This window comes from Artemia sp. Qi Xiang Cuo, chromosome 4, assembly GCF_049724085.1.
Source record: "Artemia sp. Qi Xiang Cuo chromosome 4, ASM4972408v1, whole genome shotgun sequence".
Classification (NCBI taxonomy): Eukaryota; Metazoa; Arthropoda; class Branchiopoda; order Anostraca; family Artemiidae; genus Artemia; species Artemia sp. Qi Xiang Cuo.
Genome location: NC_142797.1, coordinates 40,606,222 through 40,632,465, shown reverse-complemented (window position 1 = coordinate 40,632,465; position 26,244 = coordinate 40,606,222). Strand labels below are relative to the sequence as shown.

At 33.3% G+C, this 26,244-nt stretch overlaps 1 protein-coding gene across 3 annotated transcripts in view; it reads right to left on the bottom strand.

Annotated features, from left to right (window-relative positions):
• Nucleotides 1-26,244, bottom strand: part of LOC148953108 (uncharacterized) — a 270,457-nt gene that overhangs the window by 113,344 nt on the left and 130,869 nt on the right. The window lies entirely within an intron of this gene.

The window sequence follows — 26,244 nt, the reverse complement described above, 5'->3', positions numbered from 1 at the left end:
CTTTGATTCAGTTGTATCTATTCTTTAGTAGTGTTTCGTTGTGGTTTACCTTGTCACAGTTACATTTTCTTGATTTTTCAAAGTTCATTTTGAATTTCTTTCATTGAAATGCAAGAGTTGGAATATTTCAGTAGTGTTTGGTTGTGGTTTACCTTGTCACAGTTACATTCTCTTTATTTTTCAAAGTTTATTTTGAATTTCTTTCGTTGAAATGCAAGAGTTGGAATATTTCAGTAGTTTTTGGCTATGGTTTACTTTGTCACACTTACATTTTCTTGATTTTTCAAAGATCATTTTGAATTTCTCTCGTTGAAATGCAAGAGTTGGAATATTTCAGTAGTGTTTGGTTGTGGTTTACCTTGTCACAGTTACATTTTCTTGATTTTTTAAAGTTCATTTTGAATTTCTTTCATTGAAATGCGAGAGTTGGAATATTTCAGTAGTGTTTGGTCGTGGTTTACCTTGTCACAGTTACATTTTCTTGATTTTTCAAAGTTCATTTTGGATTTCTTTCGTTGAAATGCAAGAGTTGGAATATTTCACTTGTGTTTCGTTGTGGTTTACCTTGTCACTGTTACATTTTCTTGATTTTTCAAAGTTCATTTTGAATTTCTTTCGTTGAAATGCAAGAGTTGGAATATTTCAGTAGTGTTTTGGTGTGGTTTACCTTGTCACAGTTACAATGTCTTGATTTTTCAAAGCTTAATTCGAAGTTTTCTTATTGAAATGCAAAAGTTGGAATACTTCAGTTGTGTTTGGTTGTGGTTTACAGTTTCACAGTTAAATTCTCTTGATTTTTTAAAGTTCATTTTTAATTTCTTTAGTTGAAATGCAAGAGTTGGAATATTTCAATAGTGTTTGGTTGTGGGTTACCGTGTCACAGTTACATTTTCCTGATTTTTCAAAGTTCATTTTGAATTTCATTCTTTGAAATGCAAGAGTTGGAATATTTCAGTAGTGTTTTATTGTGGTTTACCCTGTCAGAGTTACATTTTCTTGATTTTTCAAACTTCATTTTGAATTTCTTTCGTTGAAATGCAAGAATTGGAATCTTTCACTAGCGGGTTGCAGTGGTTCACCGTTTCACAGTTACATTTTCTTAATTTTTCAAAGTTCAGATAGTTTATCTTTAGCTGACCATAAAGAGGTGGACGCGTTCAGTAGTGTTTGGTTGTGGTTCACCTTGTCACAGTTACATTTTCTTGATTTTTCAAAGTTCATTTTGAATTTCTTTCGCTGAAATACAAGAGTTGGAATATTTCAGTTTTGTTTTCTTGTGATCTACCTTGTCAAAGTTACACTTTCTCGATTTTTCAAAGTTCATTTTGAATTTTTCTTCCGTTGAAATGCAAGAGTTGGAATATTTCAGTTGTGTTTCGTTGTGGTTGTGGTACGCGCGCGTACGCGCGCGTACGTAGGCTAACCTAACCTAACCTAACTTAACCTTAATCTAACTTGATCTAGTCTAACCTAACCTAACAAAAATCAGGAAATTTAACTGTGTCAAGGTAAAGCACGACAAAACATATTTCAACTAAAGAAATCCATAATGAACTTTGAAAAATCAAGAGAATGTAACTCTGACAAAGTAAACAACAACGAAACACTACTGAAATATTCCAACTCTTGCATTTCAACGAAAGAAATTCAAAATGAACTTTGAAAAATCAAGAAAATGTAACTGTGACAAGGTAAACCAGAGCCAAACACTACTGAAATATTCCAACTCTTGCATTTCAAGGAAAGAAATTCAGATGAACTTTGAAAAATCATGAAAATGTAACTGTGACAAGGTAAAACACAAGCAAACACTACTGAAATATTCCAACTCTTGCATTTCAACAAAATAAAATCAAAATTAACATTTAAAAATAAAGAAATTGTAACTTTGACAAAGGTAAACCACTACCAAACACTACTGAAATAATCCAACTCTTGCTTTTCAACGAAAGAAATTTAAAATGAAATTTGAAAAATCAATAATATTTAACTGTGAAAATTTATAAAACATTAAACACATAATTACTTTGAAATAAAAGTTATTGAAAACTTACGATATTCAAAATGAAAAATTAAATATCATTAGTTTGTATCTGTGAAAAGCTATTACACACCACACCGATAGTGAAATATTTAAAATCTTACATTTCAATAAACGAAATTCAAATTGAACTTTGAAAAATCAAGTAAATATAACTGTGACAAGGTAAACCACAACCAAACACTTCTGAAATATTCCAACTCTTGCATTTCAATGAAATAAATTCAAAATTAGCTTTGAAAAATCAAGAAAATGTAACTGTGACAAGTTAAACCACGATAAAACACTACTGAAATATTCCAACTCTTTCATTTCAAAGAAAGAAATTCAAAATGAGCTTTAAAAAATCAAGAAAATGTAACTTTGAAAAGGTAAACCACAACCAAACACTAGTGAAATATTCCAACTCTTGCATTTCAACGAGAGAAATTCAAAATCATCTTTGAAAAATCAAGACAATGTAAGTGTTACAAAGTAAACCACAACCAAACACTTCTGAAATATTCAAACTCTTGCATTTCAACGAAAGAAATTCAAATGAACTTTGAAAAATCATGAGAATGTAACTGTGACAAGGTTAACCACAACCAAACACTACTGAAATATTCCAACTCTTTCATTTCAAATAAATAAATTCAAAATAAGCATATAAGAATAAAGAAAATGTAACTGATACAATGAAAATAAAAACGAAACACTACTTATATGGCCCAACTCTTGTCTTTAAACAAAAGAAATTCAAAAGGAACTTTGAAAAATGATGACAATTTAGCTGTGACACGGTGAACAAAATCCAAAAACTAATTAAATATTCCAACTATGTAATTTCAACGAAAGAAATTCAAAATGAACTTTGGAAAATTAAGGGAATGTAACTGTGACAAGGTAAACTACAACAACACACTACTGAAATATTCCAACTCTTGCATTTCAACGAATGAAATTCAAAATGAACTTTGAAAAATCAAGAAAATGTAACTGTGACAAGGTAAACCACAACCAAAAACTACTGAAATATTCCAACTCTTGCATTGCAATGAAAGAAATTCAAAATGAACTTTGAAAAATCAATAAAATGTAACTGTGACAAGTTAAACCACAACCAAACACTATTGAAATATTCCAACTCTTGCATTTCAAAGAAAGAAATTCAAAATGAGCTTTGAAAAATCAAGAAAATGTAACTGTGATAATGTAAACCAAAACCAATTACAAGTGAAATATTCTAGCTCTTGCATTTCAACGAGAGAAATCTGACAAAAACTTTAAAAAATCGATAAAATGTAACTGTGACACGGTAAACCACAACAAAAAACTACTGAAATATTTCAACTCTTGTATTTCAACGAAAGAAATTCAAAATGAACTTTGAAAAATCAAGAAAATGTAACTGTGACAAGGTAAACCACAACCACACCCTACTGAAATATTCCAACTCATGCATTTCAACGAAATAAATTCAAGATGAACTTTGAAAAATCAAGAAAATGTAACAGTGACAAGGTAAACCACTACCAAACACTACTGAAATGTTCCAACTCTTGCATTTCAACTAAATAAATTCGATATTAACTTTGAAAAAATGAAGAAAATTTAACTCTTACAAGGTAAGCCACAACGAAAAACTTCTGTAATAGTCTAACCCTTGCACTTCAACTAGATAAATTCAAGATAAGCTTTGATAAATCAAGAAAATGTAACCATGACAAGGTCAACCACTACCAAACACTACTGAAATATTCCAACTCTTGGATTTCAACGAAAGAAGTTCAAAATAAACTTTGAAAAATCAAGAAAATGTAACTGTGACAAGGTTAACCACAACCAAACACTACTGAAATATTCCAACTCTTGCATTTCAACGAAAGAAATTCTAAATGAACTTTGAAAAATCAAGATAATGTTACAGTGACAAGTTAAACCACAACCAAACACAACTGAAATATTCCAACTCATCTTACAGTTCAATGAAAGAAATTTAACATAAAATTTGAAACATCAGGAAAATGTAACTGGGACAAGGTGAACCACATCGGAACACAACTGAAATATTCCAACTCTCGCATTTCAACGAAAAAAATTCAAAATGAACTTTGAAAAATTAAGAAAATGTAACTGTGACAAGGTAAACCACAACCAAACACTACTGAAATCTTCCAACTCTTGCATTTCAATGAAAGAAATTCTAAATGAACTTTGAAAAATCAAGAAAATGTAACTGTGACACGGTAAACCACAACCAAACACTACTGAATTATTCCAACTCTTGCTTTTCGACAAAAGATATTCAAAATGAACTTTGAAAAATCATGAGAATGTAACTCTGACAGGGTAAACCACAACCAAACACAACTGAAATATTCCAACTCTTGCATTTCAAAGACAGAAATACGAAATGATCTTTGAAATATCATGAAAATGTAACTGTGACAAGGTAAACCACAACCAAACAAAACTGAAATATTCCATCTCTTTCATTTCAATGAAAGAAATTCAAAATGAACTTTAAAATTTCAAGAGAAAGTAAATGTGACATGGTAAACCTCAACCAAACACTAATGAAATATTCAAACTCTTGCATTTCAACTAAAGAAATTCAAATCAACTATTAAAAATCACTAAAATGTAACTGTTACAAGTTATACCACTACCATACACTACTGAAATATTCCAACTCTTGCATTTCAACGAAAGAAATTCAAAATTAACTTTGAAAAATCAAGAAAATGTAACTGTGACAAGGTAAACCACGACAAAACACTACTGAAATATTCCAACTCTTGCATTAGATTAAGTTAGATTAAGGTTAAGATTAAGGATAAGATTAGATTAGTTAGATTAAGGTTAAGTTAGGTTAGGGTAGGTTAGCCTACGTACGCGCGCGTACGTAGGCTAACCTAACCTAACTTAACCTTAATCTAACTTGATCTAGCCTAACCTAACCTAACAAAAATCAGGAAATTTAACTGTGTCAAGGTAAAGCACGACAAAACATATTTCAACTAAAGAAATCCATAATGAACTTTGAAAAATCAATAGAATGTAACTCTGACAAAGTAAACAACAACGAAACACTACTGAAATATTCCAACTCTTGCATTTCAACGAAAGAAATTCAAAATGAACTTTGAAAAATCAAGAAAATATAACTGTGACAAGGTAAACCACAGCCAAACGCTACTGAAATATTCCAACTCTTGCATTTCAAGGAAAGAAATTCAGATGAACTTTGAAAAATCAAGAAAATGTAACTGTGACAAGGTAAACCACAAGCAAACACTACTGAAATATTCCAACTCTTGCATTTCAACAAAAGAAATTCAAAATTAACTTTGAAAAATCAAGAAAGTGTAACTGTGACAAGGCAAACCACAACCAAACACTACTGAAATATTCCAACTCTTGCATTTCAACGAAAGAAATTCAAAATGAACTTAGAAAAATCAAGAAAAAGTAACTGTGACAAGGAAAACCAGAACCAAACACTACTGAAATATTCCAACTGTTGCATTTCAACGAAAGAAATTCAAAATGAACTTTTAAAAATCAAGAAAATGTAACTGTGACAAGGTAAACCACAACCAAACACTACTGAAATATTCCAACTCTTGCATTTGAACGAGAGAAATTCAAAATGATCTTTGAAAAATCAAGAAAATGTAAGTGTGACAAGGTAAACCATAACCAAACACTTCTGAAATATTCCAACTCTTGCATTTCAACGAAAGAAATTCAAAATGAACTTTGAAAAATCAAGAGAATGTAACTGTGACAAGGTAAACCACAACCAATCACTACTGAAATATTCCAACTCTTGCATTTCAACGAGAGAAATTCAAAATGATCTTTGAAAAATCAAGTAAATGTAACTGTGACAAGGTAAACCACAACCAAACACTTCTGAAATATTCCAACTCTTGCATTTCAATGAAAGAAATTCAAAATGAGCTTTGAAAAATCAAGAAAATGTAACTGTGACAAGGTAAACCACAACGAAACACTACTGAAATATTCCAACTCTTGCATTTCAACGAAAGAAATTCAAAATGAACTTTGAAAAATCAAGAAAAAGTAACTGTGACAAGTTAAACTAGAAACAAACACTACTGAAATATTCAAACTCTTGCAATTCAACGAGATAAATTCAAAATGAACTTTGTAAAATCAAGAAAATGTAACTGTGACAAGGTAAACCACAACCAAACACTACTGAAATATTCCAACTCTTGCATTTCAACGAGAGAAATTCAAATGATCTTTGAAAAATCAAGAAAATGTAAGTGTGACAAGGTAAACCATAACCAAACACTTCTGAAATATTCCAACTCTTGCATTTCAACGAAAGAAATTCAAAATGAACTTTGAAAAATCAAGAGAATGTAACTGTGACAAGCTAAACCACAACCAAACACTACTGAAATATTCCAACTCTTACATTTCAAAGAAAGAAAGTCAAAATGAACATTTAAAAATCAAGAAAATGTAACTGTGACAAGGTAAACCACCACGAAACACTACTGAAATATTCCAACTCTTGCATTTCAACGAAAGAAATTCAAAATGAACTTTGAAAAATTATGAAAATGTAACTGTGACAAGGTAAACCACAACCAAACACTACTGAAATATTCCAACTCTTGCATTTCAACGAAAGAAATTCAAAATGAACTTTGAAAAATTAAATGAATGTAACTGTGACAAGGTAAACAACAACAACACACGACTGAAATCGTCCAACGCGGGCATGTCAACGAAAGAAATTCAAAATGTACTTTGAAAAACCAAGAAAATGTAACTGTGACAAGGTAAACCACAACCAAACACTACTGAAATATTCCAACTCTTGCATTTCAATGAAAGAAATTCAAAATTAACTTTGAAAAATAAATAAAATGTAACTGTGACAATGTAAAACACAATCAAACCCTATTGAAATATTCCAACTCTTTAATTTAAATGAAAGAAATTCAAAATTAACTTTGAAAAAACAAGAAAATCTAACTGTGACACGGTAAACCATAAACAATCACAAGTGAAATATTATATCTCTTGCATTTCAACTAAACATATCAGAAAAAAACTTTAAAAAATCGATATAGTGTAACTGTGACACAGTAAACCGCAACAAAACACTACTGAAATATTTAAACTCTTGAAGTTCATCGACAAAATTTCAAATTAACTTTGTAAAATCAAGAAAATGTAAGTGTGACAAGGTAAACCACAACCAAACACTACTGAAATATTCCAACTCTTGCATTTCAACGAAATAAATTCAAAATGAACTTTGAAAAATCAAGAAAATTTAACTCAGACAAGCTAAACCACTACCAAACACTCATTAAATATTCCAACTCTTGCATTTCAACGAAAGAAATTCAAAATGAACTTTGAAAAATCAAGAAAATGTAACTGTGACAAGGTAAACCACAACGAAACACTACAGAAATATTCCAACCCTTGCACTTCAACGAGAGAAATTAAAATGAACTTTGAAAAATTAAGAAAATGTATCCATGACAAGGTAAACCACAACCAAACACTACTGAAATATTCCAACTCTTTCATTTCAACGAAAAAAATTCGAAATGAACTTTGAAAAATCAAGAAAATGTAACTGTGACAAGGAGAACCACAACGAAACACAACTGAAATATTCCAACTCTTGCATATAAACGAAAGAAATTCAAAATGAACTTTGAAAAATAAATAGAATGTAAATGTGACAAGGTAAACAACAACCAAACACTACTGAAATATTCCAACTCCTCTTGCATTTCAATGAAAGAAATTCAAAATAAACTTTGAAAAATCAGGAAAATGTAACTGTGACAAGGTAAACCACATCGGAACACAACTGAAATATTCCAACTCTCGCATTTCAACGAAAAAAATTCAAAATGAACTTTGAAAAATTAGGAAAATGTAACTGTGACACTGTAAACCACAACGAAACACGACTGAAATATTCCAACTCTTGCATTTCAACGTACGAAATTCTAAATGAACTTTGAAAAATGAAGAAAATGTAAATGTGACACGGTAAACCACAACCAAACACGACTGAATTATTCCAACTCTTGCATTTCGACAAAAGAAATTCAAAATGAACTTTGAAAAATCATGAAAATGTAACTCTGACAGGGTAAACCACAACAAAACACAACTGAAATATTCCAACTCTTGCATTTCAACGAAAGAAATTCTAAATGATCTTTGAAAAATCAAGAAAATGTAACTGTGACAAGGTAAAACAAAACCAAACACTACTGAAATATTCCAACTCTTGCATTTCAAAGAAAGAAATTCTAAATTAAATTTTAAAAATAATGATAATGTAAATATGACAGGTTAAACCACAACCAAACACTACTGAAATATTCCAACTCTTGCATTTCAACGAAAGACATTCAAATCAACTCTTAAAAATCAAGATAATTTAACTGTGACAAGTTAAACCACTACCAATCAATTGTGAAATATTCCAAATCGTTAATTTCAACGAAATAAATTCGAAATGAAATTTGAAAAATCAGGAAAATGTAACTGTGACAAGGTAAACCAAGAAAAAACACTACTGAAATATTCCAAATCTTTCATTTCAAAAAAAAAAAATTCAAAATGAACTTTGAAAAATTAAGAAAATGTAACTGTGACACGGTAAACCACAACTAAACACTACTGAAATATTCCAACTATTGCATTTCAACGAAAAAAATTCTAAATGAACTTTGAAAAATCAAGAAAATGTAACTGTGACAAGGTAAACCATAACTAAACACTACTGAAATATTCCAACTATTGCATTTCAACGAAAGAAATTCAAAATGAACTTTGAAAAATCAAGAAAACGTAACTGTGCCAAGGTAAACCACAACCAAACACTACTGAAATATTCCAACTCTTGCATTTCAATGAAAGATTTCAAAATGAACTTTGAAAAATCAAGAAAATGTAACTGTGACAAGATAAAACAAAAAGAAACAAAACTTAAATATTACAAATATTTCAATTAAAATGAAGAAAATTAAAAATGAACTTTGAAAAATCGAGAAAGTTTAGCTGTGACAAAGTAGATCACAAGGAAACACAACTGAAATATTCCAACTCTTGTATTTCAGTGAAAGAAATTCGAAATGAACTTTTAAAAATCAAGAAAATGTAACTGTGACAAAGTGAACCACAACCAAACACTACTGAAATATTCCAACTCTTGCATTTCAACGAAAGAAATTCAAAATGAACTTTGAAAAATCAAGAAAATGTAACTGTGACAAGGTGAACCACAACCAAACACTACTGAAATGTTCCAGCTCTTGCATTTCAACGAATGAAACTCAAAATGAACTTTGAAAAATCAAGAGAATGTAACTCTGACAATGTAAACCACGACAAAACACTACTGAAATGTTCCAGCTCTTGCATTTCAATGAATGAAACTCAAAATGAACTTTGAAAAATCATGAAAATGTAACTGTGACACGGTGAACCACAACCGAACACTACTGAAATATTCCAACTCTTGCATTTCAACGAAAGAAATTCAAAATGAACTTTGAAAAATCAAGATAATGTACCTGTGACACGGTAAACCACAACCAAACACTACTGAAATATTCCAACTCTTGCATTTCAATGAAAGAAATTCAAGATGAACTTTGAATAATCAATAAAATGTAACTGTTACAAGGTCAAACACTACCAAACACTACTGAAATATTCCAACTCTTGCATTTCAATGAAAGAAATTCAAAATAAACTTTGAAAAATTAAGAAAATGTAACTGTGACAAGGTAAACCACAACGAAACACTACTGAAATATTCCAACTCTTGCATTTCAACGAAAGAAATTCAAAATGAACTTTGAAAAATCAAGAAAATGTAACTGTGACAAGGTAAACCACGACAAAACACTACTGAAATATTCCAACTCTTGCATTTCAACGAAAAAAATTCAAAATGAACTTTGAAAAATTAAGAAAATGTAACTGTGACACGGTAAACCACAACTAAACACTAATGAAATATTCCAATTAGTTCATTTCAATGAAAAAAATTCGAAATTAAGTTCGAAAAATCAGGAAAAAGTAACTGTGATAAGTTAAACCACAACTAAACACTACTAAAATATTCAAACTCTTGCATTTCATAGAAAGAAATTAAAAATGAACTTTGAAAAATCAAGAAAATGTAACTGTGACAAGGTAAACCACAACCAAACACTACTGAAATATTCCAACTCTTGCATTTCAATGAAAAAATTCAAAATGAACTTTGAAAAATCAAGAAAATGTAACTGTGACAAGATAAACCACAACGAAACACAACTGAAATATTCCAACTCTTGCATTTCAACGAAAGAAAATTCAAAATGAACTTTGAAAAATCAAGAAAATGTAAATTTGACAAAATAAACCACAACGAAACACAACAGAAATATTCCAACTCTTGCATTTCAACGAAAGAAATTCGAAATGAACTTTGAAAAATCAAAAAAATGTAACTGTGACAAGGTGAACCACAACCAAACACTACTGAAATATTCCAACTCTTGCATTTCAACGAAAGAAATTCTAAATGAACTTTGAAAAATAAAGAAAATGTAACTGTGACAAGGTGAACCACAACCAAACACTACTGAAATATTCCAACTCTTGCATTTCAACTAAAGAAATTCAACATGAACTTTGAAAAATTATGAAAAAGTAACTCTGACAAGGTAAACCACAACCAAACACTACTGAAATATTCCAAATCTTGCATTTCAATGAATGAAATTCAAAATGAACTTTGAAAAATCATGAAAATGTAACTGTGACACGGTAAACCACAACCTAACACTACTGAAATATTCCAACTCTTGCATTTCAACGAAAGAAATTAGAAATGAACTTTGAAAAATCAAGAGAATTTACCTGTGACACTGTAAACCACTACCAAACACAACTGAAGTATTCCAACTCTTGCATTTCAACAAGAAAAATTCGAATTGAGCTTTGAAAAATCAGGAGAATGTGAGTTTGAAAAGGTAAACCATAACCAAACACTACTGAAATATTCCAACTCTTGCATATCAAAGAAAGAAATTCAAAATGAACTTTGAAAAATCAAGAAAATGTAACAATGACAAGGTAAACCACAACAAAACACAAGTGAAATATTCCAACTCTTGCATTTCAACGAAAGAAATTCAAAATGAACTTTGAAAAATCAAGAGAATATAACTGTGAATAGGTAAAACACAACAAAACACTACTGAATTATTGCAACTCTTGCATTTCAATGAAAGAAATTCAAAATGAACTTTGAAAAATCAAGAAAATATAACTTTGACATGGTAAACCACAACAAAACACTACTGAAATATTCCAAATCTTGCATTTCAAAGAAAGAAATTCAAAATGAACTTTGAAAAATTAAGGGAATGTAACTGTGACAAGGTAAACCACAACCAAACACTTCTGAAATATTCCAACTCTTGCATTTCAAAGACAGAAATTCAAAATGAACTTTGAAAAATTAAGAGAATGTAACTGTGACAGGGTAAACTACGACAAATCACTATTGAAATATTACAACTCTTGCATTTCAACGAAAGAAATTCAAAATGAACTTTGAAAAATCAAGAGAATGTAACTGTGACAAGGTAAACCACAACCAAACACTACTGAAATATTCCAACTCTTGCATTTCAATGAATAAAATTCAAAATGAACTTGGAAAAATCAAGAAGATGTAACTGTGACAAGTTAAACCACAACCAAACACTTCGGAAATATTCCAACTCTTGCATTTCAATGTAAGAAATTCAAAATAAACTTTGAAAAATCGAAAATATGTAACTGTGACAAGGTAAACCACAACCAAACACTACTGAAATATTCCAACTCTTGCATTTCAACGAAAGAACTTCGAAATGAACATTGAAAAATCAAGAAAATGTAAATGTGACACGGTAAACCACAACCAAACACTACTGAAATATTCCAACTCTTGCATTTCAAAGAAAGAAATTCTAAATGAACTTTGAAAAATAAAGAAAATGTAACTGTGACAGGGTAAACTACAACCAAACACAACTGAAATATTCCAACTCTTGCATTTCAACGAAAGAAATTCAAAATAAACTTTGAAAAATCAAGAAAATGTAACTGTGACAAGGTAAACCACCACCAAACACTACTGAAAGATACCAACACTTGCATTACAACGAAGTAAATTCAAAATGAAATTTGAAAAATCAAGAAAATGTAACTGTGACAAGGTAAACCACAACCAAACACTACTGAAATATTACAACTCTTGCATTTCAACGAAAAAAATTCAAAAGGAACTTTGAAAAATAAAGAAAATGTAACTGTGACAAGGTAAACCACTACCAAACACTAGTGAAATATTCCAACTCTTGCATTTCAACGAAAGAAATTCAAAATGAACTTTGAAAAATCAAGAAAATGTAACTGTGACAAGGTAAACCACAGCCAAACACTACTAAAATATTCCAACTCTTGCATTTCAACGAAAAAAATTCAAAATGAGCTTTGAAAAATCAAGAAAATGTAAGTGTGTCAAGGTAAACCACAACAAAACACTACTGAAATATTCCAACTCTTGCGTTTCAACGAAAGAAATTCAAATGAACTTTGAAAAATCAAGAAAATGTAACTGTGAGAAGGTAAACCACAACCAAACACGACCGAAATATTCCAACTCTTGCATTTCAATGAAAGTAATTCAAAATGAACTTTGAAAAATCAAGAAGATGTAACTGTGACAAGGTAAACCACAACGAAACACTACTGAAATATTCCAACTCTTGCATTTCAATGAAAGAAATTCAAAATGAACTTTGAAAAATCAGGAAAATGTAACTGTGACAAGTTAAACAACAACCAAACACGGCTGAATTATTCCAACTCTTGAATTTCAACGAAAGACATTCTAAATGAACTTTGAAAAATCAAGAAAATGTAACTGTGACAAGGTAAACCACAACCAAACACTATTGAAATATTCCAAATCTTGCATTTCAACGAAAGAAATTCGAAATGAACTTTGAAAAATCAAGAAAATGTAACTTTGACAGGGTAAACCACAACCAAACACTACTGAAATATTCCAACTCTTGCATTTCAACAAAAGAAATTCAAAATAAACTTTGAAAAATCAAGAAAATGTAAGTGTGACAAGTTAAACCACAACCAAACACTACTGAAATATTCCAACTCTACCATTTCAACGAACGAAATTCAAACTGAATTTGTAAAAATCACTAAACTTTAAGTGTGACAAGGTAAACCACAACCAAACACTACTGAAATAGTCCAACTCTTGCATTTCAACGAAAGAAATTCAAATGAACTTTGAAATATCAAGAAAATGTAACTGTGACACGGTAAACCACAACCAAACACTAGTGAAATATTCCAACTCTTGCATTTCAACGAAATAAATTCAGAATTAACATTGAAAAATCAAGAAAATGTAACTGTGACAATGTAAACCATAGCCAACCACTACTAAAATATTCCAACTCTTGCATTTCAACAAAAAAAATTCAAAATGAGCTTTGAAAAAACAAGAAAATTTAATTTTGTCAAGGTAAACCACAACCAAACACTACTGAAATATTCCAACTCTTGCGTTTCAACGAAAGAAATTCAAATGAACTTTGAAAAATCAAGAAAATGTAACTGTGAGAAGGTAAACCACAACCAAACACGACCGAAATATTCCAACTCTTGCATTTCAATGAAAGCAATTCAAAATGAACTTTGAAAAATCAAGAAAATGTAACTGTGACAAGGTAAACCACAACGAAACACTACTGAAATATTCCAACTCTTGCATTTCAACGAAAGAAATCCAAAATGAACTTTGAAAAATTAAGAAAATGTAACTGTGACAAGGTAAACCACAACCAAACCCTACTGAAATATTCCAACTCTTGCATTTCAACAAAAGAAATTCATAATGAACTTTGAAAAATCAAGAAAATGTAACTGTGATAAGGTAAACTACAACAACACACTACTGAAATATTCCAACTCTTGCCTTTCAACAAAGGAAATTCAAAATGAACTTTGAAAAATCAGGAAAATGTAACAGTGACAAGGTAAACCACAACCAAACACTACTGAAATATTCCAACTCTTGCATTTCAATGAAAGAAATTCAAAATTAACTTTGAAAAATCAAGAAAATGTAAGTGTGACAAGTTAAACCAAACATTACTAAAATATTCCAACTCATGCATTTCAATGAAAGAACTTCAATATGTACTTTGTAAAATCAAGAAAATGTAACTGTGACAAGGTAAACCACAAACAAACACTAATGAAATATTCCAACTCTTGCATTTCAACGAAAGAAATTCAAAATGAACTTTGAAAAATCAAGAAAATGTAACTGTGACAAGGTAAACCACAACCAAAAACTACTGAAATATTCCAACTCTTGCATTTCAACGAAGGAAATTCAAAATGAACTTTGAAAAATCAGACCTTTGGAGGGGAGGAGGGGCCGGGGGGAGGGGGTTGTTCTGTGTCTCAATGCACAAAAAAAGTATAAAAAATGGGGGAGGGAAGGGGAGGAGGGGAGGAGGGGAGGGGAGGAGGAGGTGGGAGGAGGAGGAGGAGGAGGGAGGAGGGGAGGGGAGGGGGAGGATGGGGAGGGGAAGGGGAGGAGGAGGGAGGAGATGGAGGGAGAGGGGCCCCTTTGGGGGGCCAAAGGGGGAGGGGCCCTTTGGGCCCCGGGGGGGGGTCTGGGGGAACCTTGAGGGCCGGTGGGCCCTTTGGGAGCCCAGTGGACCTTTGAGGACCGGTGGCTTCCTTCGGGGTTGGGGTAGAGGGATTGGAACCCTTTGGGGTTGGGGTAGAGGACCTCATGACACTGTTCAATGGAACTTGTGTATTATAACGACCACAGAGTTTCACCCTCAAATTCTCTTCTATAATCTTCTTTTAGAATGTCTCTAACTGTTTCGCCGAAATAATTCCATAACCTGTCTAAAACGGTTTCGCCCAAATAATCCCTAAACGTAATTTCAGCGTGTTCCTTTTGTTTTTGGCATCTCTGCGCTAACGCATTTCAAATTAATAAGAAACCTGATTCCCGCGCTAAAACAATTCATCGCTAAGATGTTTCTTGGAGAACTGTTTCCATGGCGTTTGGTTATTAATATCTTTGGAGTTCGACCAAAAGAGTTGTTTCCGAGGCAAAGACATTAATGACTTGGATCTATTCCTGGAGAAATGTTGACAGTACCTGTCAGACATTATTAAACTTTGCCTGGAAACAATTTGATTAATGACTGACAGCACAGGTGTTCCATTCTCACTGACAAAATCCATGAAAAACATCAAATAAATCGACCAACACACATAACCATCCATAAAAACAGACATAAATGTGAGAAAGTTCCTGTTTTTCAAATTCTCACTGACAAAAAACATAAAAAATCCATAATTTGATTTTGACAAACATGAAAAACATAATATAAATTGACCAACACACATAACCGTAAAAGAAAACGCAAATAAAAGTGAGAAAATCCCTGGTTTTCCAAGTGATAAAATTACTGTTTTTTGATTCTCAGTGAGAAAACCATAAACCACGTGGTTCTCGTGGGACTCTATGCCCATATATGGTGTTATCGTGGGACCTTTACCCCCCTTTCTACTCAGGATGCTCAATCTTATGATTGAACCAAGCTCTATTCTTAAAGCCCCAGGTATCGCGCTATTCATTTGCTCGTAATTTTGAATTGATTTTGACTCTTTAAGATTTATTTTTTAGTAGTAAACTTTTAATATAGGTTGTTTATTGAAACATTACATATTCTTTTTATCAAATTGATTTGGTTATGGGTTTGCTAAATTATATTAATAAATAGCATTGATATCAGTGGGCCACGTAAAGCTGAAACGAAAATCATAGGCAGCGCAATAGCACTGTCTAGGTAAAGATACATGATAGGTTAAAGTATTACCAAAGATTGTGTACCATTATATTGTGATATAGACTATTCCCACCAGTGCATCCATTTCCACTAGTGTGGGAATAAAGTATTTAAGTGTGAAAAAAAGAGAAGAATTATTATAGGACACGGCCCAGAATTAAGTGTGTAATTTTTCTTGCTATTTGAACGGTAATGTTAACAAAATTGATTCTTACGCTATATTACCGGGGTTTCCACTTCAAATTTTCTCAACCCGTAAATGGTTGGTGGAAAATTCCTAGAAATCCCTATTTTCAATACCGAAATCCCTAAGAGTTTACCCATTTTCTGACTTCTTTCCAAGTTACCAATAAAGTCTTATTAGGCTGACTTTTAATAGCATTTGTTCAAGATGACTTATTTTGCAACTCAAGACCTTTTACGTCTACCAAATTATGTTCTTTCGAACTTTAAAGCAGTGCTTTGTATATACTAACTAATTAAGTTTGTTGTTTATTTATAGATTCCGAGTCCAGATCTCAGATTCTGGACCGCATGAATATATTTTATTTATTTGTTTTTCTTTGCCATTATTTTTTCCTTCTCTATTACTACTTTTGCAACACCCTCGTTTTTATTTGAATTGGTACGAAGGATAAGCATGAATATTATCCCAGTGGTCGCTTTTTCACGCATTATTTTTGTTTATGACTTTTTTTTATATTGAGTTGTTAATTTGAAGCAGAGTCATGTAGCAAAAATGAATCACTTAAAGCTTGATTTAAGGACAGCGCCTGCATTTTGGTCTTTTGAATAATTTGATTTTAACTAGTGTAGACTACTACCTGTCTCCCAGTTTTCCAGAAAATGCCGAATGTAAACGCACTTTAAACTGTACTCAGAAAAATTTAATGAGAATTACCAAATAATAAGATTTAAGAGAAAACACCAAATACTAAGGTTAATACCCCGAGTCATCATTGTCGTCACCATCCCCATCGTCTTTTCCAATGCCTAAAAAGTGAAGCATTCGGACGCAGTCGCACCGGACTTCACGGACTTCATTTTTTTCCCTTAAACTCTCGATGAACGTAGGGGGGCCTTTACGATTCATCCCATACTTGAGAGAAATCGTCGCAGTCAAAGTTACGTTTTTGAGCCCATTCCTCTTTTTATTTTTTACTGTTTTCAGAACGCTGAAAAGTCTTTCCACAACGACATTTGAGCAGGGAAGTCCATAAATAAACCGAGTGACATGAAGAACGATAGTAACTTTATCACTCCACTTGGCGTCTTGATGGACGCCATCCAGTTCCAAAAATCAATCGGGTTTTCGCAACTGAGCAAACTGTCGTCTGGACTTAGAAGCATCAATGTCCGCCTCTCTTTCTCAACCAGCCAAAATCCCACGAGGGGTGGCCAAAAATTTGGCAAAAAAGCCGCAACGATTGAATATCACCATCCGATGCGACTTTTGGGTCTACAATCTCTACATAGTTGTAAATGTCGTGATCAAATGAAAATTGGTCGACTAGCTGGAACACAGTTTCAATATATAATTTTTGGGCAATCTCCTTGAGGCTCTTGCATTTCTCCGTGAACTTTGTATCTTTTCCTTGTAAAGAAAACAGACGGGTGATCGCTTCTGGTCTCAGGTAAACCTTAGAGGCGGGTAGGAAGAACTTTTCTCTTTTGAGGTTTACAGACTGAACAGACTCAATTTGTTCCACATAGTGTTTTAACATATAATTGTGATAAAGGCTCTTCACAACTTCTAGCACTTCTTTTTTAAGCAAGTAAAATCGTAAATGTGAATAGGTACTTCTATTTATATTTGTCTATCTAGTCGGTCCATCCACTTTAGTTATTTTGTTTCAAATTTCGCGGGTCTATCCATGTCTGACAAAACAAGAACGTTTGTTAATCGCTTTTGCCGAAATCCCACCGTTGCATCCGAAATTCCTGTTTCCGTATCAAAAATTCATAGGCTCGGCAAGGAAAAAAGTGGAAAATCCAAATTTAAAGTAGAAATAAAGTACTAAAGTAGTTCTAAAAATATTAGAGGAGAAACATTCAAAATAAAGACGTCTACTCTAAAATATAGTAGATGTGGAAGCACTGATTCCCACATTTAAATACGGACCGTATTTCAAATTTGAAATTATTCGAAAAATAGTTAGAATTAGGCTATCAATTTATCCGTTGGGCATTGTTTGACAAAGAATATCCAGAAAATCTGAACAATTCTTAGCATCATTCCGGCAGGAACCTTAAATTAATTGAAAATTGTCAGGAATGCCGATTGGAAGAGAAAATTGAGTCCTAGAGTTTGAAAATCACCTTCCCCTTTGTATCTTTGTTTAAAAAACCAATTCGATAAAAAATTACACAAAAGTTTTTTCTTGTGTAAATCACGGTGTGGAGGGGTATACATTTCTGGGAGGCTATACTGAGTATCGTTTTTATATCTATTAATAAAAAAAAACTTTCCGAAAAAGAAGTTTTTCAAAGAGAAGTAAAGGCAATTTTAAACTTAAGACAGCATATACAAATACCTGTTAAAATTCAAACCCAAAACGACCAGATTAAAGAATCTTAAAGAATAAATGAAACCCAAAACAAACAGAAGTTTAATAAACAATTATAGCAACAACCATACAACACGTAATAATATAAATGAATAAATAAATCTTAAGGCAAATAATGCGTAAATTGAATATGCAATTCAAGCTTAAAACGAAAAACGAATTGTATTACAAATATTTTCTTTCGTACTTAATATTGAAAATAAACATTAAAATTACAGTAAAATTTTTAACTGATGAGCTTTCAGCAATTAATATCATCATGCATCAAATATTCAGTTTAATTTATTAGTTCTTCCTAAAACTGTTCAAGACAAATATAGTTTCACTACAAACAAGAGTTTGGATACTACTCCCTTCCTTAACTGTAAAAGCCCTAAACCCAATGCGTCATTTACGCTTCACTGAAAACGAATTATGTCACAAATATTTTCTTTTCCAGTTCTTGCAGCATTGAAAATGAAAATAAAATAACAGTGTAATAAGATCTTGAACTGATGAATCTTTCAACAATTAATATCATTATATATTAAACATACAATTTGATTTTGTTTATACTTTCCAAGACTTTTCACGACACATATTTTTCAGTAAAGCGCCGATGGCGCAGTAGGTTTTAGACTTTTACAGTGAGAGAAGGAGGCGATACCCAAACTCTTGTTTATAGTGATTTTTGTTCGTTTCAAGCTTGATTTGCTTATTCAATTTAAATTTCACTCGTTTTAAGATTTATTTATTCATTTACATTAGTATCTATTGTATGTTTGTTTACATTGATTGTTCTGGTTGTTTTGAGTTTAAATTTTAACAGCTATTTGTATCTGCCGTCTTAAGTTTAAAATAGCCTTTACCTTTCTTTGAAAAACTTTTTTTTCGGAAAGTTTCTCTTCAATTAATTTTGTTCGTTTTTGATTACAAAATGTTTCAAGTTTTCAAAATCAAAGTTTTTTTTTTCAAAGTTTAGTGTTCATCAAAGTATCAAAACTAGTATCAAAATAACAATATCAAAGTAAAAAAAAATGTGTTTATGTCAACCTCGGAGTTTTTATTATCTGATGTTTGAACAATTTTAACAAAATGACTATCTCAAAATTTTTGTCGGATGGGCTTAGTAAAAACAAGGGCGTGGAGGAGGGGGGGGGGGCTAATTATCCCTTCGATCTCTTTTGACTCTTTCAAAGTGAACTAGAACTTTCCATTTTCAATCAAATGAGCCCTCTCTGAAGTTTTTACGAGCGTTCCTTCTGTAAGAACCATATGCCCCCAGGGCTAACTTACAACGCCTCTTCCCGGACTCTGGAGGGTTGTGTCGACCCCGGAGTTTTAATATCAGATCTTTGGACTATTTTTAATAAGATAGTCACCTCAAAATTTTTATCGGATGGGTATAGGGAAGAAAAAGGCATGGAGGGGGGAGGGGCTCGTTGCCCTTGACTCTGAGATATTCAACTAAAACTTTTAATTTCCAATCAAATGAGCCCTCTCTGAAGTTTATACGAGTACCCCTTTCATTAGAACTACATACGACCCCAGGACAAATATTACGACGACTGCCCCTCCCCGGGCCCTGGGGGGCTGTGTCAACACCGGAGTTTTTTTATTTGACCTTTGACCTATCTTAAAAAAATGGCAATCTCAAAGTTGTTATCGAATGCATTTGGGGGAAAGGGAGCAGGGGTAGGGGAAAGTCACCTTCTAATCTCTTTTGACTCTTAAAAACTGAACTAGAACTTTCAATTTCCAATCAAATGAGCCCTCTCTGAAATTTCTAGGAGAAACCATTCCTTAACACCTATATATCCTCCCGGGAATACCTTACAACGCCTACCCCAGGCCCTGAACGATTGTGTCGAACCCAGAGTTTTCCTTATATGATCTCTGAACCATTTTGAAAAATAACTCTCTCAAAGTTCTTAACGGATGGGTCTGAAGAAAATAGGACATGGAGGGGGGGGGGCTAGTTGCCCTCCGATCTCTTTTGACCCTTAAAAAGTAAACGAGAACCTTCAATTTCCAATGAAGTTAGCCCTCTCCGAAGTTTATACGAGCATCCCTTCCATAAGAACAATATATGCCACCAGAGCATTACTTACAATGCCTGCCACTGGGCCCTGGGATTTTGCGTCAACACAATAGTTTTTCTTATCTGACCTTTGAACTATTTTTTAAAGAAATGGCTATTTCAAAATTTTTATCGGATGGGTTTGGTGAAAAAAGGATGTGTGGGGGGCTAGTTGCCCTCCGATCTCTTGACTCTATCAAAGAGAAGCGGAACATTCAATTTCCAATCAAATGAGCCCTCTATGAAGTTTATACGAGCATCCTATTCATAAGAACCATAAATGCCCTCAGGGCATAACTTAGAACGTCTGATTTTTTAGCTTTAAAAAAAGGCTATCTGAAAATTTGTAGCGAATGGGTTTGGGGAAAAAAGGGCAGGGGGGGGGGGGGGGTTAGTTGCCCTCTTATCTCTTGACTCTTAAAAAGTGAACTAGAACTTTCAGTTCTCAATCAAATGAACTCTCTGTAAAGTTTTTACGAGCATCCCTTTCATAAGAACAATACATGCCCTCAGGGCATAACTCAGAAGAAAAGGCATGGGGGGGGCTTGTTTCCCTCGGATATCTTTTGACTCTTAAGAAGTGAATTAACAAAATGGGTATCTCAAAATTTTTATCGGATGTATTTGGGGAAAAAAGGGCTTGGGGGGGGGGCTAGTTGCCCTCCAATCTCTTTTGACTCTCAAAAACTGATCTAGAACTTTCCAATTTTCAATCAAATGAGCCCTCTCTGAAGTTTTTGCGAGCATCCCTTCCAAAAGAACCATATATGTTCCCAGGGCATAACTTACAACGCCTGCCCTCGGACCCTGGGGGGTTGTGTCGACCCTGGAATTTTCCTTATATAATCTTTAATCTATTTTTAAAAAAATGGCTATCTCAAACTTCTTATCGGATGGGTTTGAAGAAAAAAGGTGTGGAGGGGGGGGGGGGTTAATTGCTATCCAATCTCTTTTGACTATTGAAAAGTGAACTAGAACTTTCAATTTAGAATCAAATGAGCCCTCTTTGAAGTTTATACGAGAATTCCTTCAATAAGAACCATATATGCCCCTAGGTCATAACTTATAACGCCTGCCCCCGGGCCTAGGGGGGATGTGTCGATATTGGAGTTTTTGTTATATGATCTTTGAACTATATTTAACAAAATTACTGTCCCAAAATTTTTAGCAGACGCATTTGGGAAAAAATGGGAGTGGGAGGGCTGGTTACCCTTTGATCTCTTTTGACTCTTAAAAAGTGAACTACAACTTTCAATTTCAAATCAAATGAGCCCTCTCTGAAGTTTATACGAGCATTCCTTCCATAAGAACCATGTATGCCCCCAGGGCATAACTTACAACGCCTACCCCCGGGCCCTGGGGGTATTTGTCGACACCGGAGTTTTTGTTATATTATCTATGAACTATTTTTAACAAAATGGCAAAAGAAATTAGAAAAAAATGAAATATTGGAGCCGTATGGCCTTTACTATAGGCAACGCTAAAGTGTTGCCTCTGATAAATCCCTTCACAAGCAAAGCTCGGTCTTGGATTGGATTGGAAATTCAAAGGGCTAGTGCCCTTTTTAATAGTCGAAAGTGATTAGAGGGAAACTAACCCGCCTCTCATGCCCACCCTTTCCCCCAACTCATCTAATTAAAACTTTGAGATAGCCATTTTATTCAACGTAGTTTTAAGTTCTGGAAATTAGGTCTTTGAGGATGACACCCCCCTTCCCTACAGCCCTCTGGGCAGGGGTTGAAAATTATGCCCAGGGGGCATATAAGATTTTTATATAACGCGTTGTCGTAGAAACTTCAAAAAGGGCTCATTCGATTGGAAATTGAAATGGCTAGTGCCCTTTTTAATAGTCGAAAGTGATTGGAAAGCAACTAACACCCCTTTCACACCCACCATTTCCCCAAACACATCCAATAAAGATTTTAAGATAGCCATTTTGTTCCAGGCAGTTCAAAGTTCAGGAAATTATACCATTGAGTAGGAAGTTCCCCCCACAGTCTTTAGGGCAAGGGTTATAAGTTATGCCCTGGGGGCATATAAGGTTTTTTTATTGAAATCTTTGTCGTAGAAACTTGAAAAAGGGCTCATTCGATTGGAAATTCAAAGGGCTAGTGCCCTTTTTAATGGTCGAAAGTGATTTGAAGGCAACTAACCCCCCTCTCACGCCCATCTTTTCTCCAAACACACCCAATCAATTTTATTCAACGTAGTTAAAGCATAGGAAATTAGGACTTTAAAGATGACAATCCCTACCCCCCCCCTCCCTACCGCTGTCAGGGCAAGGGTTGTAAGTTATGCCCTGGGGGCGTATAAGGTTCTTATTGAAAGCGTAAAAACTTCAAAAGGGCTCATTCGATTGGAAATTGAAAGGGCTAGTGCCTTTTTTAATAGTTGAAAGTGATTGGAGAGCGACTAACGCCCCTCTCATGTCCACCATTTTCCAAACACATCCAATCAAAATTTTGAGATATCCACTTTGTTCAACGTAGTTGAAAGTTCTTGAAATTAAGTCTTTTAGGATGATAACCCCCCCAGAGCCCTCAGTGCAAGGGTTGTAAGTTACGCCCTGGGGCATATAAAGTTTATATAAAAAAAATTTATAGAAATTTCAAAAAGGGCTCATTTGATTGGAAATTGAAATTGCCCTTTTTAGTAGTCGAAAGTGAGTAGAGAGTAATTAACCCCCCTCTTACGCCCCCCATTTCCCCAAAAACATTCAATCAAAGTTTAAAGATAGCCACATTGTTCAACGTAGTTGAAAGTTCTGGAAATTATGTATTTAAGGATGACAAACCCCTCAGAGCCCCAAGGGCAAAGGTTGTAAGTTCTGCCCTGGGTGCATATAAGGTTTTTATAGATAGATTTGTCGTAAAACTTCAAAAGGAATTCATTCAATTCGAAATTGAGAGGGCTAATGCCCTTTGTAATAGTCAAAAGTAATTGGAGGGTAACTAACCCCTCTCTCACGCCAACCATTCCTTCAAACACATTTAATTAAAATTTTCAGATAGCTATTTCGTTCAACGCAGTAGAAAGGTCTGGAAATTAGATCTTTGAGGATGACACCCCCCCCCAGCCCTCAGAGCAAGGGTTGTAAGTAGTGCCCTGGGGGCATATAACGTTTGTATTGAAAGTTTTGTCATAGAAACTTCAAAAGGGCTCATGGCTAGGGCCATTTTTAATAGTTTAAAGTGATTGAAGAGCGACTACCGCCCCTCTCACGCACACCATTTCCCCAAACACATCCAATCAAAATTTTGAGATAGCCATGTTATTTAACATAGTTGAAATTTCTGGAAATTTGGTCTTAGAGGATGACAACCACCCTAACAGACCTTAGGGTAAGGGTCATAATTTATGCCCTGGGGGCAAATAAGGTGTTTATAGAAAGCGTTGTCGTTTCCACAATGGCTCTTTCGATTGGAAATCAAAAGGCCTAGTGCCCTTTTTAATTGTCGAAAGTGATTGGAAGGCTTGACATTTTTATAGTAAAGATCGAAGTGGGTATAATGTATTATTTTTTGTTGTTGTTTAGAATAGGGCACTTCGTATCGAAGGAGTTGTCGTGGGAACTTCGAAAATGGCTCATTCGATTGGAAATAGAAAGGGCTGATGCCCTTTTTAATAGTCGAAAGTGATTTGAGGGCAACTATTCCCCCTTCCACTCCCACTCTCCCATGCCCACCCTCCCACCCCAACTCCCCCATTTCTTCTCTTAAAATTTAACCAAAAAAAAAAAGCGTAAGTGTATTCAAACTATAAAAGAAAGTAAACAGATTTTTTTACGAATGGTATCAAGTTTTCCATTTCAGGTCAACTAGAGGACTTATGACACTACGTCATGCACTACCTATTTTATCGGGATTTATTTATGGGGGTGAATTGTTTTAAAACCTAGAAATTTTTTCTCCAGCATATAAATAGCAGGCAAAATTAATACGCCTTAAAAAACGAAAAGGCTTTGTGTATTATTTTCTTTTCCTAGTTAAGGATATTTCAATATAAAACGAACATAAATTAATTAAAAAAAACTTTTTCCATAAAAAAAGTTTTTCAACGAAAAGTAAAGAACTCCATTAAAACAAAAATGAGCAAAAATAAAATAAAATAATATACCAAGCATGAAAACACCACAAATCAGCATCGATAAATAAATGAAACCCAAAACGAACAGAAATTACAATAATTAACCTAGTCAAGCTCAAAACAAGGAGAAATTAACATAAATTGGGCGCAAAACCCATATGCCTTCCCAAGGCCAGAACAAAATTTGCACTTTACTGAAAAAAATACAAATGAATGTGCATTGTCAGTTTAATATACATATACTGATATTTAGTAATCAAAATGATAGTATTATTTGAGTTATCAAAGTTATAAAAGTAAAAACATTAATATTTTTTCAGCGGAGTGCAAATTATGTTCTGGCCTTGGGAAGGCATAGGAGTTTTGCGCCCAACGTGTGTTAATTTCTGCTCGTTTTGAGTTTGACTCGGTTAATTATTGTAATTTCTGTTCGTTTTGGGTTATTATTAGATTATTTGATTTTATTTTTGCTCATTTTTTGTTTCATGGAGTTCTTTAGTTTTCTTTGAAAAATTTATTTTATGGAAAAAGTTTTTTTAATTAATAATAGAAAGAATCAAGTATCCTCCTTACCCAAAGAGTTTGAGTAATGTCTTTGTCCCCAAACAACATAGTTGGGGCACGTGCTTTCATTTCCCACCAAGTTTTGTCAACAATTATTTCTAGTAGATGCTCAGGTGATGATAGTTTAAGAGATCCCTCCCCATCAAAGGACAGACTGTTTCTTGAGTTAAAACAAGCACATCTAGGACAGTAGCTGTGGCAGCACAGTCAGTTGAGTTAGCAACGATGGAAGTAAAGAAGGAAGTTGAAAAGTGAAGCAAACAAAATTTATTGCTTCACAAGCTATGTAACACGTGACTAGCTCAAATGAACTGACTTGTGATATTTCTTTATGTCTGTAGGATTACGCAAAATATCGTTTAATTGGAAACACAAAACCCGCTTAGAAAACAAAAATATTGTTTACAGGAGCTGCAAAATCCCCAATTGGCCTGCAAAAAATAGAAAACTAGTTAATAAAGCTTTCAATAGTCTTTTGTCAGTCATAGTATCAGTAACTTTTAGCATATGATTTAAATCCTCTATAAAACTTGAGCAAAAAGAATTATTTTCACAACTGAAAAGTTAAACAGGATACGTAAACGACAAACAAGGCAATAAGGTAAATCCTAGGTCTCCCTAGTCAAATTATCAATAGTTGGTGATGTGGATTTTAAGCTGTGGATATACACATTAGAATTATTTGAAATAAAAAAATAATTAAACATATGTTAAAGTCCAGTAATCTAATTACTTTTTTCTAAAATAAAGTTTCCAAAGACCATCCAGACACCTTTATTTTCAGATTTGTTAACTAAAAAGCTTATGTTTTGTTTGAATAGATTTTGAGGCAGCAGCCAAACTCCTGTCTATAGTAATTTCTATTTGTCTTAAGTTTGACTTTAGCATTCATTTTATTTTTTTTATTTTACAGGTGTTAAAAACAAAACGTCCTGACAAAACTATTTCGTTTTCCTCGTAGTATTC